The sequence below is a fragment of the Aulonocara stuartgranti genome (assembly GCF_965226115.1).
Source record: "Aulonocara stuartgranti genome assembly, chromosome: 6".
NCBI lineage: Eukaryota > Metazoa > Chordata > Actinopteri > Cichliformes > Cichlidae > Aulonocara > Aulonocara stuartgranti.
In genome coordinates, this window is record NC_138944.1 from 20,443,694 (window position 1) to 20,459,404 (window position 15,711).

Below are 15,711 nucleotides of genomic sequence, written 5' to 3' on the forward strand. Positions count from 1 at the left end.
AAATACTTTTAAATATCATCTGTTATTTTTTTTTATTTCCAGGAAATTAGAATTATGGTGCAAGAAACAAAATTTATCAGTGAGGGATGGAGCCAAAATACAAAGTAAAACCAAATGAACTTTCAGTAAATATTTGATCAGGAGTTTGTATTCATCAGGGATAAGTTACACATGGATTAGGTGATACATGTTGCTGGAGAGGAACGTAATATGTCTGGACATAACTGGAGGCGTAATCAGTGCGTGATTTTTCTCTGTGCACAGGCTACGGACGCTGACCCACGATGCTTGATGGATGACAGAAAGACAATAAAGGAGACCGTACAGTAGTCATCGTCTCGAACAATAGTTGTTATAACTACCTACGTCATTGTGGTGTAGGGTCTCCACAATGAATCAGCCGCACAGTAATCACTGTTCTCTGAAATGAAGGAGAGCGTGAGATGGAGACAAAGAGGTTACAAACAGGTCAGTGACAGAACGAGCCAGTCCCAGAAACAAAAATAATATTTAAGCAGAGATACAGTGAGCCAGTACGCCTTGTGTTTTCCACACATTTTTCCATGACTTCCAATGTGCTGAACGTGTCACAAAAATCACATTCCGGTATCCTTATACTGTATCTCATCAAATTTACATAGAACAAATAAGAAACCTACAGCATGCAATTAGGGAATACTGTAATTTGTTAAAGGTGTTCCCAAACTTTTACAAATAGTCTGCAACAAAAGACACAAGATGATTATAAAGCAGATTTCTTTTAAAAGTTATTGTAATTTGATGATGAGTTCATAATGGGATGCTCTTTTATTTCCTATAAAATTTGCACTTGGGGGCGCGTGGTGATTTGCACTGTTGCCTCATAATAAGATACCCAGAGGTCATTGGGTTTGATGGTTTGAATCAGCCATCTGGCTGGAGCCTGTCTCTGGGGGGTTTGCATGTTCTCCCTGTGGATTCCCTCTGACTACTTCAGCTAGCTCTCACAGTCCACAGACATGCAGTTAGTGGGGTTAGGTTAATTGGTGATTCTAAACTGCCCATAGGTGTGAACGGTTGCCTGTGACCCTGGTTATCCCTGGTGACCTGACCAGGGTATACCCTGCCTCCTGCCCCATGGCAACTGGGATATGATCCAGATTTTATTTATAATTTAACTGGTTTTACTGGTAGTACAGTGTTAAATGTGGGCGTTTATGATGCTCAGAAAAATGCACTGCGTACTGTACAGATGCTTGTGGAGCAGTGGTGTTCGCTCGTCCCACACAGCAGGAAGCCCCACAGCAAGGATCAGGTTTTTATGGTCCAGCCCCCCTTCCACCTCTGCTTATCTACAGTCTTTACAGCTGACTAAAGTGAGGGTTTTTCTGTGGCTCCGGTAACTTCTTTCTCACACACCACAACAGGACCGCTAACCTACAGTCATCCACACAGGTGCTGAGTGAAGTTCTGGAAATGGAAACACTTATTTTTGTTTGTTCTCCTCGCTGCTCTCACTCACACCTTCCCCTAATCTGTGTCCAGAGGTTTGAAGTAACAAGGTACAAATACTTCATTACTAAAGTACAATTTTCAGGTATTTGCACTTGAGTAGTTTTTTTTTCTGACTACTTATTACCTTCTTACTTTGAGTACGTTTCAGAGGCTGTACTTGCTACTTTTACTTGAGTAAAGTTTCATCAGTTCTTCAACTTTTAATAGAGTATTTTTAACAGTAGTATTTGTACTTCTACTTAAGTACAGAATGTTTGTACTTGTACTGGTGCTCTCTAAGCTAACACCAAGCACCAACCTAAGAAAACCCGAACCCACTGCACTTACTCGTCCACTAATCAACACCACTGTGTCATACAACTCAACCCATAGATCTATCAACTGTCTGTCACTGGCTGGGTCTCTTTTTCCTTTTAGTCCCTACATATTTAAACTAATATCTGTACTTTCTACTCCTTCCATTTTCAAAATGGGCTTGTTACTTTGGTTAAATCCATTTGAGGGAAGTTTTATTTCGTCACTGCGAGTCAAACATCAAACCGATTTGAGCCTAAACAGAAACACAGGAAAGGCAATCTTTAATTAACACAAGATGTCACATAAAAATAGATCATGTGTGCCAAAGTCAGCGGTTAAAAGTGGACCGGTGTGGGGTTTTTGGTTGTTATTGTTGTTTGGTTGAGGATCGGGATAAAAAAATGTTTACGCTGTAAATCTCATGTAACGCCTATGTCTGCAAGACTTGAGTACTAATTCACTAAAGTTTATGTAGATGAACCTCATCCTATTAACACGGCGATTTTACCCTTGACTGTCCTCCTGAGAGGTTCCGTAGCACCATGTAAACGATCAGTTTTGGCATGCTTTGTACAAGAATGAAAGCATGACTAGAATTAAATCCAACAGTTGGGGGGGAAGATGTGTGAGAGAGAGATGGGGTGAGTCGAGGCATTTGGATGGTGGCGTATGTGTGTGTCTGTGTGTGCGGAGGTGCTCTCATGGCACCTCTCAAGTCTGTGTAATCAACTCCAAATTCAGTCAGCTTTCAAGGAACTGAAAATGGAATATTTTTAAAAAGTCAAGGTTGTGTAGTACATAAAAAAGTGGGAGGAGATCTGCAAACTTCAGTCAGACCCACACACATGCATGCACACACCACCTTTGCTTGGTTATTTTACAAGGATTACACTGCCAATTACATGGGGTGCTTTCACTGGCTGTTCCCACATTCCAGGTCGCTCCCGCTCTATTTTTCTTTTTTTCTTTTTTTACTCTTTCTTTCCGGCTTCTTGCTCGGTCTTTGTCTTTTTTTGTCAAAACCCCTTTTCCTCTCCACTTTCATCGCCAGATGGAGAAATTTATCTGAGCGGAGAACGTGGGACTGCAGCTCTCCTATATTAACATTTCATTCACGCTTTTAGTTCACTGAAAGAAAATAAACTCAAGTGGGTTTGTGCCTTTTGCTCCCCTCTAAACTGTATACTGCATTTCTCTCTCTCTCTCTCCCTTGCTTTCTCTCTTTTCTTTCTCCGACTGTTCTGAACCCGTAAGAGCCGGTTCAATAAGTGAATGATAATCCCTGTAGAAGCAGGGTGCAGTCGGCTGGAGTGCCTTTGTAGTTTGGAGGGTAGATTAGCATGGTGGCCGTGGAGAGAACAGAGTCCTCTGTCTCACTAAAGGCCAGGGATTAGATATAGGGTCTGGCCTATGAACTTGGGGAAACTTGTTTTTGTGTGACTGTGTATGTGTGTGGGAATGTATGAATAGAAAAATACAAATACAAGCATGTGACAGGTAATATTGAATTTTCTTTTTTCTTTTGGTGAAGATCATTCCCTTTTGTTCCAGCTATGTTATGAAGTTAGTAGATAGCGTGAAGAATGTAGAGATTAGTGAGAACACCTGAGCTATTCATTTATTTTTATCACCTTCTGTGCCTCCGATGTAATTACTGTGTAATAATTACTTTGTAATAATTACTGTGTAATTACCTTACACAGAATGGTAAAACAAGCTGCCCAGCTGTGCTAAATCTAATAATTTTTCCAGTGGAAGTCATTTTTCCATTTTGTGCACCTCAGGAGAGACACAGGTGCTAGTAGTGTTGCTTTTATCAAGAAACACCCATGCTACAAAAACCACAATACACTTTGATATTTGATTTTTAAACACTCGTCATATCACAAAATGTTTCGAATGGTGTCAAGAACGAGGGTGTTGTACAGAGCTGTAGTAGTTACAGAGGGATAAAGCTGGTGAATAGCTGATGATACCATGAAGCTACAGGAAAGAGTTGTTGAAGCTAAGCTGAGAGGAGAGGTGATGATCAGCGAGCAGCAGTATGGCCTCATGCTGAGAAAGAGCGCAACAGGTGCAATGGTCAAAATGAGTTGCACTGTGTCTGTGGATCTAGATAAATCATATGTTAGGGTACCAAGAGAAGACCTGTGGTACTGTATGAGGAAGTCAGCACTTGCAGAGAAGTATATGATGGTGGTGCAGGACAGTGGTGAGGAGTGACAGATTCAGGTAGTTCAAAGTAGAGGTGGGATTACATCAGCGATCAAATATGAGCTTCTTCTTGTTTGCAACGGTGATGGACAGGCTGAGAGGTCAGGCAGGAGTCTCCTTTGGCTGTGATGTTTGCAGATGACACTGTGATGTCTAGAGAGAGCAGAAGTTGAGGTATGAACTGGAGAGAAGGGGGTGAAAGTCAGTAGAAACAAGACAGAATACATGTGTGTGAATAAGAGGGAGGCGGGTGTAACAGTTTAGATGCAAGGAGCAGAAATAGCAAAAGTGGGATGTCTTTAAATTCCTGTAATTAACCATTCAAAACAACAGACTGACTGCTCATCGCTGACTGTTTCCTGTTGAAGTTCAGGGTCTGGCTGCTGGGTTGGGGTCGGCATTCACTCAGTTTTAACATCACTTTAGGTTCTTGGCAAGCTTTGTTTTAGCATGCTGTCTTTGTAGATGCTTGCACATAGTTGTAGTTGGTTTAGCAGCATAATGCAGTTGTTTCTGTCCTGGACACAATTTGCAGTTCACTATTACATTCTTGTACTTTTGTGCAAAATAAATTTTTTAAAAATTTCTGTCTCTCAACTCCTAAAAAGCTGTGAACCACTCCACATTTCCCACCTCTTGAAGACCAACTAAAGTCAGCTAATTGCAGGGTGACCGCTCTAAAAGAAAAATACATGTTTTTCTGAACAACTGAAAATTGAATGACCTTTGTAACACAAGTAATGACCTATTTGTAACTGCAATGTAATTTTTGAATTTAGTACAGTAGCGTTACACTACAGTACTGCGTGATTGACAATGTGACTGAAAATTACTTATGAATGCATTATACCCAACAGTGGTAGAGTGGAGGACAAGCAGAGGGTTGGTGTAACAGTAAAAGATGCTAGGGATAGTTTGAGGTGGAGGCAGATGAGTTAAGGCCATTACACACAGAGCGTGTTGGGTAAAAAAAAAAACATGAAACACATGAAATTCTGAATTTTTTCAATGCAAGCTTGTCGTGTAACTTCGCACTGTCCTCAAGAAAGATAAAGATGATGAGCTGGTCCTGACTTTTCTAAACAAGAAAAGGAAGAAACTGAGATTCTGGGTTCAACCAAGTTTCATGGTTTGAAACAGCAGTTGAAGCTGTATCACAACCCCTTTCGTACATATTTGAGGATGTCAGTGGGGGAGTTTGGGGTCCTGTTGGCAGAGTTGGTACCGCATCTGAGGAGGCAGAGAAATAATTTCAAAGCCTTGATTGACACGGAGCAGCATGTAACTGTGTTTCTGAGGTAAAATACCATTATTTTACTATTTTGTATATTCATTACCAGTCCACGTTTTGAGCTACAGCACACTTGCTGCCAAATGCAGTGGTCTGATTGTTCAAATCTGTTTGCGATAAATCTGAAAAATCGAGCTTGGTTCGGAAAAGTAAATGCCACAAATTCATCCAGCAAATTTAAGCAGTCGGTGTGAAAGTAAAATAGTTTTACCACACAAAATATTTGCACAGATTTTATGCATCCCATGTTCAAAGGCCTTTAAGTAACATGTAAATACCGTATCATAGGTTCTCTGGTAAATCCCACCACTCCTGTATTGTTTGTTATTTTACATTAGTGGAGCACAACGTGTGTTAAGTTTCTTCATCACTCTCCCTTCGCCATTCCCCCCGTTTAAAGGCTAAAAACACAGATGTTGTTAAAGCAGTGAACTGAGAGAAATGTTGGGAAACGGTGAGCACAAGAAGACATATGATGGGAATAATATCAATAAAAGAGAAGTTCCTGTAAATCAAAGCATCAGTAAGTTCAAATAAATACAGAATGCATGACTGGGGATGACTAGAAGTGGCGTATGATGACTGGGATGTATATATATATAATAATAATAATAATGGATTGGATTTATATAGCGCTTTTCAAGGCACCCAAAGCGCTTTACAATTCCACTACAATTCATTCACTCTCACATTCATACACTGGTGGAGGCAGCTACATTGTAGCCACAGCTGCCCTGGGGCAGACTGACAGAAGCGAGGCTGCCATATCGCGCCACACAAAATTCACGGTTCGGTTCGGTTCGATACTTTGGTGTCACGGTTCGATATTTTTTCGATACAAAAAAAATGTTCATGCCTTTTTAATTTGTCATTTATTAAAATTATAAATATATATTTTAACTCAAAAGTACAGTTTTTAAATTTAACCCTAACCCTTGTGCGCGTTTTTTATTGTGACAGCGAATGCGCACCTGCGGACCACTTATGTGCAGCCCTGGTTATTTAGCTCGTCATATTGCAGCCACAGAAATTCTTTTGTCCATGAAACCATGAAGCTGCACTTTCTTTTTGCCTTATAGTCTGATTTGTCATAACTTCTCCGTTTTGTGGTAAGCTTTTCTTTGGCTGTCACTTCTTCACCCTGACCTGTCTTATTTGGCTCAGAAGAAATGAAATATATATCCTCCTGCTTTTACACACGGACTCACATAAGCTCAGCGATTCTCTGCGCGATCAACCTCTTACATGTTTAAGCTTGCTGCGGGAGATTTCACTTGTCATGTTTGCATAGTGAGCTAACGATTAATAAGACGATGTCAGAGGAATTGGTGCACAAATTTTCATCACTCACAGATCAGTGCTGTCGCTCTCTATACACAGTTCGCACGATTGCAAAGTGAAAGCAAAAAAACAAGCGCAAATTCAAACGCGATTTCAATATGTCACATATTGACAGTGGCTCACCGATGCCAATGACATAATTACCCAGCTACATTTCTGAAAGAATGCAAAAGCATTGACATATATTTTTCTTCCTACAATAGCCCGACGGGCAGGGAAGAGATAGATTTTGGTAGCCCGACTGAAAAAAATCGCTAGCCCCAGGACGTCGGGCTAGCGATATTGCGAGCCCTGTATCTGATTGAGGAATCACTCATCTTTGGAAAAGAGAGTTTACTACAGAGAAATGTCTCTTTCCAAAATAAAAGCTATACTATCCGCTTCTTCCGGGCTATATTCTCAGCAGCATAAGGAGAATCATGTGCTAACAGCTGTCTAAATGACTCGGCTAAAGTTAGTAGCATGCTTGTTGTTTTTGTCTTTGCACTAGGATGATGTCGGTGTAAATGTGCAGTCATATTCGTTGTGTTCCCACTAGTGATTTCAGGTTAATCTCGTTGAAATGACCTTAATGCCACAACACAGCAAATCTCCGTTAACGAGCTACCGCCGATCGCCCCGTGCATGGGGCTAGACGGCCAACACGTTAACGAGCTAACTGCGCTAACACACTAGCTCCCACCCATGTAATTGAGCATTGCACGGCACATCCAACATACTGTTTTACTTTAGTCCATGACTCGCTTACCTTCAGGGTCATACGTCACATGAAAACCAAAATAATTCCAAACGCCAGATCTGGAGAGCTTAACTTCTGTCTCGCTAGCTTGCCCTGTGCTCTTCCTTCTGACTATGCTGTCTGTGTTGAGCACTCAGTGGATCCACTGAGCGCTCTACACAGACAGCATAGTCAGAAGGAAGAGCACAGGGCAAGCTAGCGAGACAGAAGTTAAGCTCTCCTTGCAACAGGCAAATTGACCCTCATTCAGATCTGGCGTTTGGAATTATTTTGGTTTTCATGTGACGTATGACCCTGAAGGTAAGCGAGTCATGGACTAAAGTAAAACAGTATGTTGGATGTGCCATGCAATGCTCAATTACATTGGTGTGAACTAGTGTGTTAGCGCAGTTAGCTCGTTAACGTGTTGGCCGTCTAGCCCCATGCACGGAGCGATCGGCGGTAGCTCGTTAACGGAGATTTGCCGTGTTGTGGCGTTAAGGTCATTTCAACGAGATTAACCTGAAAGCACTAGTGGGAACACAACGAATATGACTGCACATTTACACCGACATCATCCTAGTGCAAAGACAAAAACAACAAGCATGCTACTAACTTTAGCCGAGTCATTTAGACAGCTGTTAGCACATGATTCTCCTTATGCTGCTGAGAATATAGCCCAGAAGAAGCGGATAGTATAGCTTTTATTTTGGAAAGAGCCATTTCTCTGTAATAAACTCTCTTTTCCAAAGATGAGTGATTCCTCAATCAGATACAGGGCTTGCAATATCGCTAGCCCGACGTCCCGGAGCTAGCGATTTTTTCAGTCGGGCTACCAAAATCTATCTCTTCCCTGCCCGTCAGGCTATTGTAGGAAAAATATATGTCAATGCTTTTGCATTCTTTCAGAAATGTAGCTGGGTAATTATGTCATTGGCATCGGTGAGCCACTGTCAATATGTGACATATTGAAGTCGCGTTTGAATTTGTGCTTGTTTTTTTGCTTTCACTTTGCAATCGTGCGAACTGTGTATAGAGAGCGACAGCACTGATCTGTGAGTGATGATAATTTGTGCACCAATTCCTCTGACATCGTCTTATTAATCGTTAGCTTACTATGCAAACATGACAAGTGAAATCTCCCGCAGCTTAAACATGTGAGAGGTTGATCGCGCAGAGAATCGCTGAGCTTATGTGAGTGCGTGTGTAAAAGCATTTCAGTTCTGCTGAGCCAAATAAGACAGGTCAGGGTGAAGAAGTGACAGCCAAATAAAAGCTTACCACAAAACGGAGAAGTTATGACAAATCAGACTATAAGGCAAAAAGAAAGTGCAGCTTTATGGTTTCATGGACAAAATAATTTCTGTGGCTGCAATATGACGAGCTATATAACCAGGGCTGCACATAAGTGGTCCGCAGGTGCGCATTCGCTGTCAAAATAAAAAACGCGCACAAGGGTTAGGGTTAGGGTTAAATTTAAAAACTGTACTTTTGAGTTAAAATATATATTTATAATTTTAATAAATGACAAATTAAAAATGCATGAACATTTTTTTTGTATCGAAAAAATATCGAACCGTGACACCAAAGTATCGAACCGAACCGAACCGTGAATTTTGTGTATCGTTGCACCCCTAATATATATATATATACACACACACACACACACACACACACACACACACAAAATTCCATTCCACCCTTTGCATCAACAAACATGGACCCAGATTTAGAGCCATAGAAAAATGCCAGCAATGAAACAATGTTTTGAGAACAACCACCATCGCCAAGTAACTACTCCTCTCTTCAGACACTGTGTATGTGGGTACGTGTGTGTTTGTGTGAGTTCATGTGTACATGTTTAGACATCTTTGTGAGGACAGAAAATTGGCATGCTACTATACTTGTGGGGACCTACAGTCACTTATGGGGACAAAATCCCTGTCCCCACGAGTTTGAAGGCATTTTTGAGGTTCAAAATGTGGTTTTAGTGTCAGGGTTACAATTAGGTTATGGTTAGGTTTAGGCAGAGGTTTAAGATTAGGCATTCATTTTTGATGGTTAGAGTAAGCAGCTAGGGAAAGCTTTATGTCAATAAGATGTCCTCACTAAGATATGAAAACGAGCGTGTGTGTGTGTGTGTGCGCGCGCAAGGAAATGTACACTCATGCACACTTTCTTAAAACAAGCACAGGGAACAGATGCTGCAATGCAAAGTCTCTGTTCAGCCTCAAAGCGCTACGCGTCAGCCACAAACAGCCTGCTCTATGTACGTTTCTTCACGACTCACATTTACTGACCTCTGAATAATTCGAAGACGCACTTGGGAGTAAGCCATTAAGAACGAAGTGACCGTCAAGGTTCAAGTGCAACTTTATTTTAACTGCCTATTTGTCCTGTAAGTTGAGATGCAATTTGAGGAGCACTTAGATTGCGGAAAGTCATTTTCTTTACATTTAGTTTCGTTTTAGCCGTCATTGGGAAAACAGCCCGTTCCCTTCCTCCAATCTGCTGTTATTCATATTACTATTGAATTTATGAATCCGAAATGCAATTTTCCTGTGGTTTTAAGGCTGTTGGCACCTTCAGCCACTTGGACAATCACACTGGGTGGAAAAAATATGCATGAGAGTGTGTATGTGAGAGAGAGAGAGGAGTATTGCACACAAGGGTATCATTATACAAAGTTATTATCTGCTGCCACTGTGACACACACACACACACACAAGCATGCACAAGAGCAGCTGTCTTTACAATAAAGTAAGAAAAACATCATTATTTTGACAACAAAATTTTCTTTCTACCAATAAATTGTGATAAGATCTGATTTTAAGGGAAACTTAAATTCAGATTTGACCTTGGCAAAGCTTTAAAAGCCTCTCCTAATGGACACTGTTTGTTTTCACTCTGTCGCCTGCGTAGAAATAAATTTCTAAAATTACACATTCGTTTTATTTCTGCCTAAACCACAAATTGAAGAAGTGCATTCTTGTGGGACTGGATAGTTACTTTTTTTTATTTGTCCTGTCCTTAATTTCTGTTGTCTCATTACATAAGATGTGAAATCAAACTGCAGCAGCCTGTCCAAAGCAGTTAAACATAACGAGTAAATTGAATTCAGTTTTATTTATACGGTGCCAAATCGTGACTTGTTATCCCAGGGCACTTTGTAAAGTAAGGTTAAGACTTTATAATTCAGCAGAGAGGAACCAAATGATTCAATGTGAGCAAGCAGTCGCTGACCATGCAGAGAAAACAGGAAGAAAACTCCAACTGAACCAGACTCGGGCAGCAAGTCCATCTGTTGGAGGGAGAAATAACAAAAAAATAAATAAATAACTGGGAATGTACCAATGCTGACTGTTGGTGAGCAGCACAGAAAGTACAGAAACTGGGCAAACATGGGATGAATGATGATCAAATGGTTGTTTTCATACCAGATGACAAAATCAGTGCCAAAACAATACCACTCTCATAACTGTAACTAAATAATAACTGTAGCTGAGTACAAACATGCAGCCAGCTTTTCGCATTGGTCTCACTCTCAGTAAACGTTCAGTGCTGAGAAGCTTTTATCGCAGTTTACTGACATGGTAAATGGTAAATGGCCTGTATTTATATAGCGCTTTACTAGACATAATTCATGAGAAACTGATGAATGACAGAGTATATGTTTATTTTTAAGTGTATTCATTTCTTACATTTCACAGTGTTAAGAAAACAACATTTAGGTTAGAGCTGGGCGATATATCGAGTTTTTAAAACATATCGATATATATTTTTATACGAGATATAAGATGTGACAATATCCTTTATATCGATATAGTCTATGTTACGTTATACTTATAGTTGTGGAGCCGCAAGTTTGCCTCTCTTTCGTCTACTTTTGTCTCTACGCAACGTTACTCCGCCTCGCCTCTATCCTTCACTGAACACAACTCCCCCTCCTCCCCCATCGCTTCACGTGCAGGCAGCGACAAGATGGACACGGCAAATCTCCGTTAACGAGTTACTGCGCATCGCCCCATGCGTGGGGCTGGACGGCGTCAACGTGTTAACGAGCTAACCATGCTAACGAGCTAACCGCGCTAGTCCCTACGGGCTGCATAGCCTAAAATCCTTTTATTCTCTCAAAAGTTGACAGCGCCTTATGTATGAATTCTGGTTGTGCTTGATGGCCGCGAACCGATTTTATGTGGTACACGGCGCTCAGCAATCTGTCAAAAATGTTTGAATACGATTTTGGTCAGCTACGGAGCTGCACCGCTTGATAGATTGTCGGCGCATTACGGCTACCGAGGAGCCTCGCGGAGTGATACGTACTGTGCTTCAACGTAATATTACCGTATTGTGTGTGTATAAGGACCATAAATAGCACCTGTAAGAGACGTACGTGGTTATGAAGTGGATTTCAAACTCCAGGCTGTCAGTCACGCAGTAAAACTTGGAAATAGAGCTGCTGTGAAATCTGTCTGTCTTTGTTATTACGCTCAGCGTCTTTTAGTTTACATTTTGACTGCACAATTGTGAGCTTTTTGTTATGCACAAAAACAACATTGTTTTATTTTATTCATGGAGCATTATTATTTAATGAATGCTCATAATTTATTTTTGAGTAATTTTTCATGTACATCTGTGCTGTATGTTAATAAAAGTGCCTGTGTGACATCTGGGACACAGCTTTAACTAAGAACTCTCTTTTTGTTCTTACTTTATGGCTTAAAAAAATATCGAGATATATATCTTATATCGCCATCCAGCTAAAAAATATCGAGATATGAATTTTGGGTCATATCGCCTAGCCCTAATTTAGGTCAATCCTGATATTCTCTTAGATTTGTCTTACACATAAAGTTAGGAATCCAACTCAGCTAAATGCATGAAAGCAACATTATGAAACTGGAGTCTAAGCCGCTTGGCAGACTCGAAATACAAGCTCAGATTAGCACATTGTAACTGGTCAGTGTGAATATATGGAACACCTGCCAAGTGAAATCAATATAATAAAACATATAAAATGCATATGTAGTAAAAACACAGAGGCTAATGGAACCATATTTCCCTGTGTTTGGCAGTGCAGAAGGACTAAAAGATTTTAGGAAGAGCTCAAAAGAGAAATGTCAGAAAAATGACTAATGGGGAAAAAATGTTAAGAACTGCTGAAAACAAAAAGCAACGTTCATTTCCTTATTTGTATTCATCCAGTATTTCTGTCAAAGTCACGCAGAACCACTGGAGATGGCAAAAGAGACACATGCAGCTCTGGTGTCACATTTTCAAGACCCCTGCATCAGACCCCAAGTGAGTTCTATTTGAGTTGAATCCAGATGGTAACACATCTAATAATAACAAACAAACCTCAGTCTTTTTAAAAAGTGTTGTTGGGAAGAAAGCTCATGAAGCAAATGTAATGCACTGGATAATATTCAAAACCTTCAGCTGGAAAGAATTGCATACTAGATTAAAAGGCAAACTATTGTAATGTCTTGCTGCACGCTCAATCATCCAGGTAAGCATTTTCAATGGGAGATGGTTTGTAATGTTTGAAATATGTGAAAGATTTAAATCTTGAAGGAAGCCAGTCAGAATGGTTTGTTGTAATCAAGCAGTTATATGCAATTGTGTATCTTTCCCTCTTTTTTACATTCCTCCCACAGACTATAGAAATGTTAACTGGTGATTCTGAAGTGGCCACAGATGAGAGGTTGATAAACTGCTTTAACTGGATAGAATAGAGTGCCTTGTCAACATATTGTTAAAATCTGAACTGTTAAGAGGGCTTTGAGTTGTCAGTAGAAGAAGAAAAGCGCCATATAAATGCAAACGCCACTACACTATCATTAAAAGCTGCACAAATACACACATTAATATGTAATCAAACATATAGACATAGCAAGACTGTAGAACTGCAGAGGGTGGTCATTTTGACCCCATCCTGCAGCACCAGCTGTAATGGCAAAGAGGTATTATCTTGAAGAAGTTAGGTACTTTTAATATTCATCTAATGTCTCGAATTATAATTAAAAGATTTTATAAAATAAGCATTTAGAATTATGCTCTAGGAATTATTTAGATTATTTCATTACAGGTTGTAACGTTAAAATATATTTTTGAATTTACTAATGAACAAACGGTACAACAAAACAGCAAAATAGCTCAAACATCTGAATGACTTAATTACTGTTAAGTTAAAAGTGAATTCTGGACTAAAGGTGGTATTTTTTATGCTAAAATAAAGAACAATTTAGAGATAAATGCTCTTACTGCATGTATTCCCTGCATTTAAAACAGACCTCACAGTTTTTGATTTTTTTAAATACAATTTAATACAACAAATTTTAATGAATTAATTATTGCATATAGTTAATAGTAGCAATTATGTGACCTGCATGACTGAAGAGGACACTGAGCAGATGGACGTATGCAGGTAAAACCTTGGGATGTACACCACATGTCACGATGAAACTAAAGAGGTCGTTCATCAGCTTCTGCGGCTAGTTTAAAAGTGTAAAACAAAATAAATGAAAATGTGTTGAGGATGTTGTGTGCTGACAGTCAGCTGTCCTTGTGTGTGATGAGTTCATTGACCCACTTCTGCACCAAGAAATTGTTTCTTGTGTCTGTCTCCTGCTTTGCCTCTTCTGTCTAAGACAGATTTTTTTTGCACCTTTATAACTGAGCCTACATTTCTGTATATGATTGTAATTATGTGTATGTGAGTGCAAGCTATTTTATGAAAAGTCATGAAATATCAGATTATGAGGTTTTCATTTATCAGCCTTATATGATTTATCAAATGCAAGTGGACCAAAATGACCACCTATGGCGGTTCTAGAGCCGCTGAATTAGGGCTGCTCGATTATGGCAAAAATGATAATCACGATTATTTTCACTGAAATTGAGATCGCGGTTATTTGACGATATTTATTTAACCCTTTAAGACCTACTATAGAACCAAGTCCGCCAGAGCTTATATTATTTTTTTACATGTTGTAGTGCCATTTGTGGGAGCATTTCAAGTTGCTATACAACTGTTATAGCCCATATTTTAATAATATGTATGCATTAAGTCCATAGTAACTACATTAATTGCAAAAAAGTGCAATAAACTACAAAAAAATTGAAAATTGTTTTTGTTTTTTAACATATATTTCTACTTGGAGAAATTTAAGAGGTTTATCCCTCAAAACTTTAAATACAAAAAAGTTTATTTTGAGTGTCTTCATAGTTTTATTTTGGAGATACAGCAATTTTTATATACTGCAGGAAAAACAAAAACAATCCTATGATGCAAATTTGCAAAGAAAACAGCATGTGCATCAAAATAAACTATTTCCAGCAGTGCAATTCGAGTTCTAAGCATCCCAGAAACTATTCAGAAAAGTCAAACATGACCAGTATAGGCTTTTAAGGCCTACAAGTAAAAAAAACTACATTTTCCGCGAAAATGACATCACTTCCGGTTTCGGGCAGGAAATGGCGGACATGTGATAGTTAGCGGTGATGTCTGTTTCAATGTGCGAAGTGTTACGAACAGCTGATCGGATCGGCAAAGCCTGTTTCTGGAATATTATGTTTTTGTTCCTGCAAGCGCTTTTTATGCAATTTATGTGGAAGGAAACCGTGACCGAGGACAAGCTGATGGCATAAGATGTAAGTTTCATATGCAAAACAAATTATTGCGCTAGCTTACACGGTTCAGGTTCTACAGGGATTTAAAAATAGTTACACAAAACAGAGCGTGCTGCTCTGACCGGCTTTAAAGGGTTAACAATAACAATGTATTGAATAATGACTTTAAAAAATAATATAAAATAGTGTGCAACACCACTGAAGTTTTTTTTACCTCTCTTTTCAACCAACGGCAGTCACTCTCCTCTCCAAATAACTTCTGCTTAGCTTTCCGAGCTTCCCTCGGGTCCTCTTAATCAGCGGTCTCCAACCTTTTTTGCGCCACGGACCGGTTTATGCCCGACAATATTTTCACGGACCGGCCTTTAAGGTGTCGCGGATAAATGAGGGAGGGGCTAATAATCGGCTCAGTCATTTTTAATGATCGTTGAAAGCCCAGATCGTAATCGTGATTAAAATTCGATTAATTGAGCAGCCCTACGCTGAATGACTTACTCAAGGCCTCTGGTGTTAACCTCTCTAACCCGCGACTTCACACAGGCAAGTAAGGTACAGCTAGCTGCCCAACCTGTTGACAATTTAACTAAGAATAATGCTTTCAAAATACTTAAAATACAGTCAGCTCATTACCAAAACACACACACACACAAAAACCACATTCCAACATTCTACAGAGTAATAAGTAAGTTCGTACCTAAAGGGAAGAGCTCAGTAAACATGCTGG

The 15,711-nt window shown here is 39.7% G+C and overlaps 2 long non-coding RNA genes across 2 annotated transcripts in view; one reads left to right on the forward strand and one right to left on the reverse strand.

Moving 5' to 3' along the window:
- Positions 1-5,011: 5,011 nt before the first annotated feature.
- Positions 5,012-15,521, reverse strand: LOC309709428. Its single transcript, XR_014277509.1, has 3 exons — positions 15,202-15,521; positions 10,599-10,656; positions 5,012-5,235 (listed from the first exon to the last, which is right to left on the reverse strand). It is a non-coding gene; the product is annotated as an uncharacterized lncRNA (long non-coding RNA).
- The window catches only part of LOC309709427, a 59,881-nt gene continuing 58,451 nt past the window's right edge, over positions 14,282-15,711 (forward strand). The window contains exon 1 of the long non-coding RNA XR_014277508.1: positions 14,282-15,008. This is a non-coding gene — a long non-coding RNA (uncharacterized lncRNA). The remainder of the gene's footprint in view (positions 15,009-15,711) is intronic.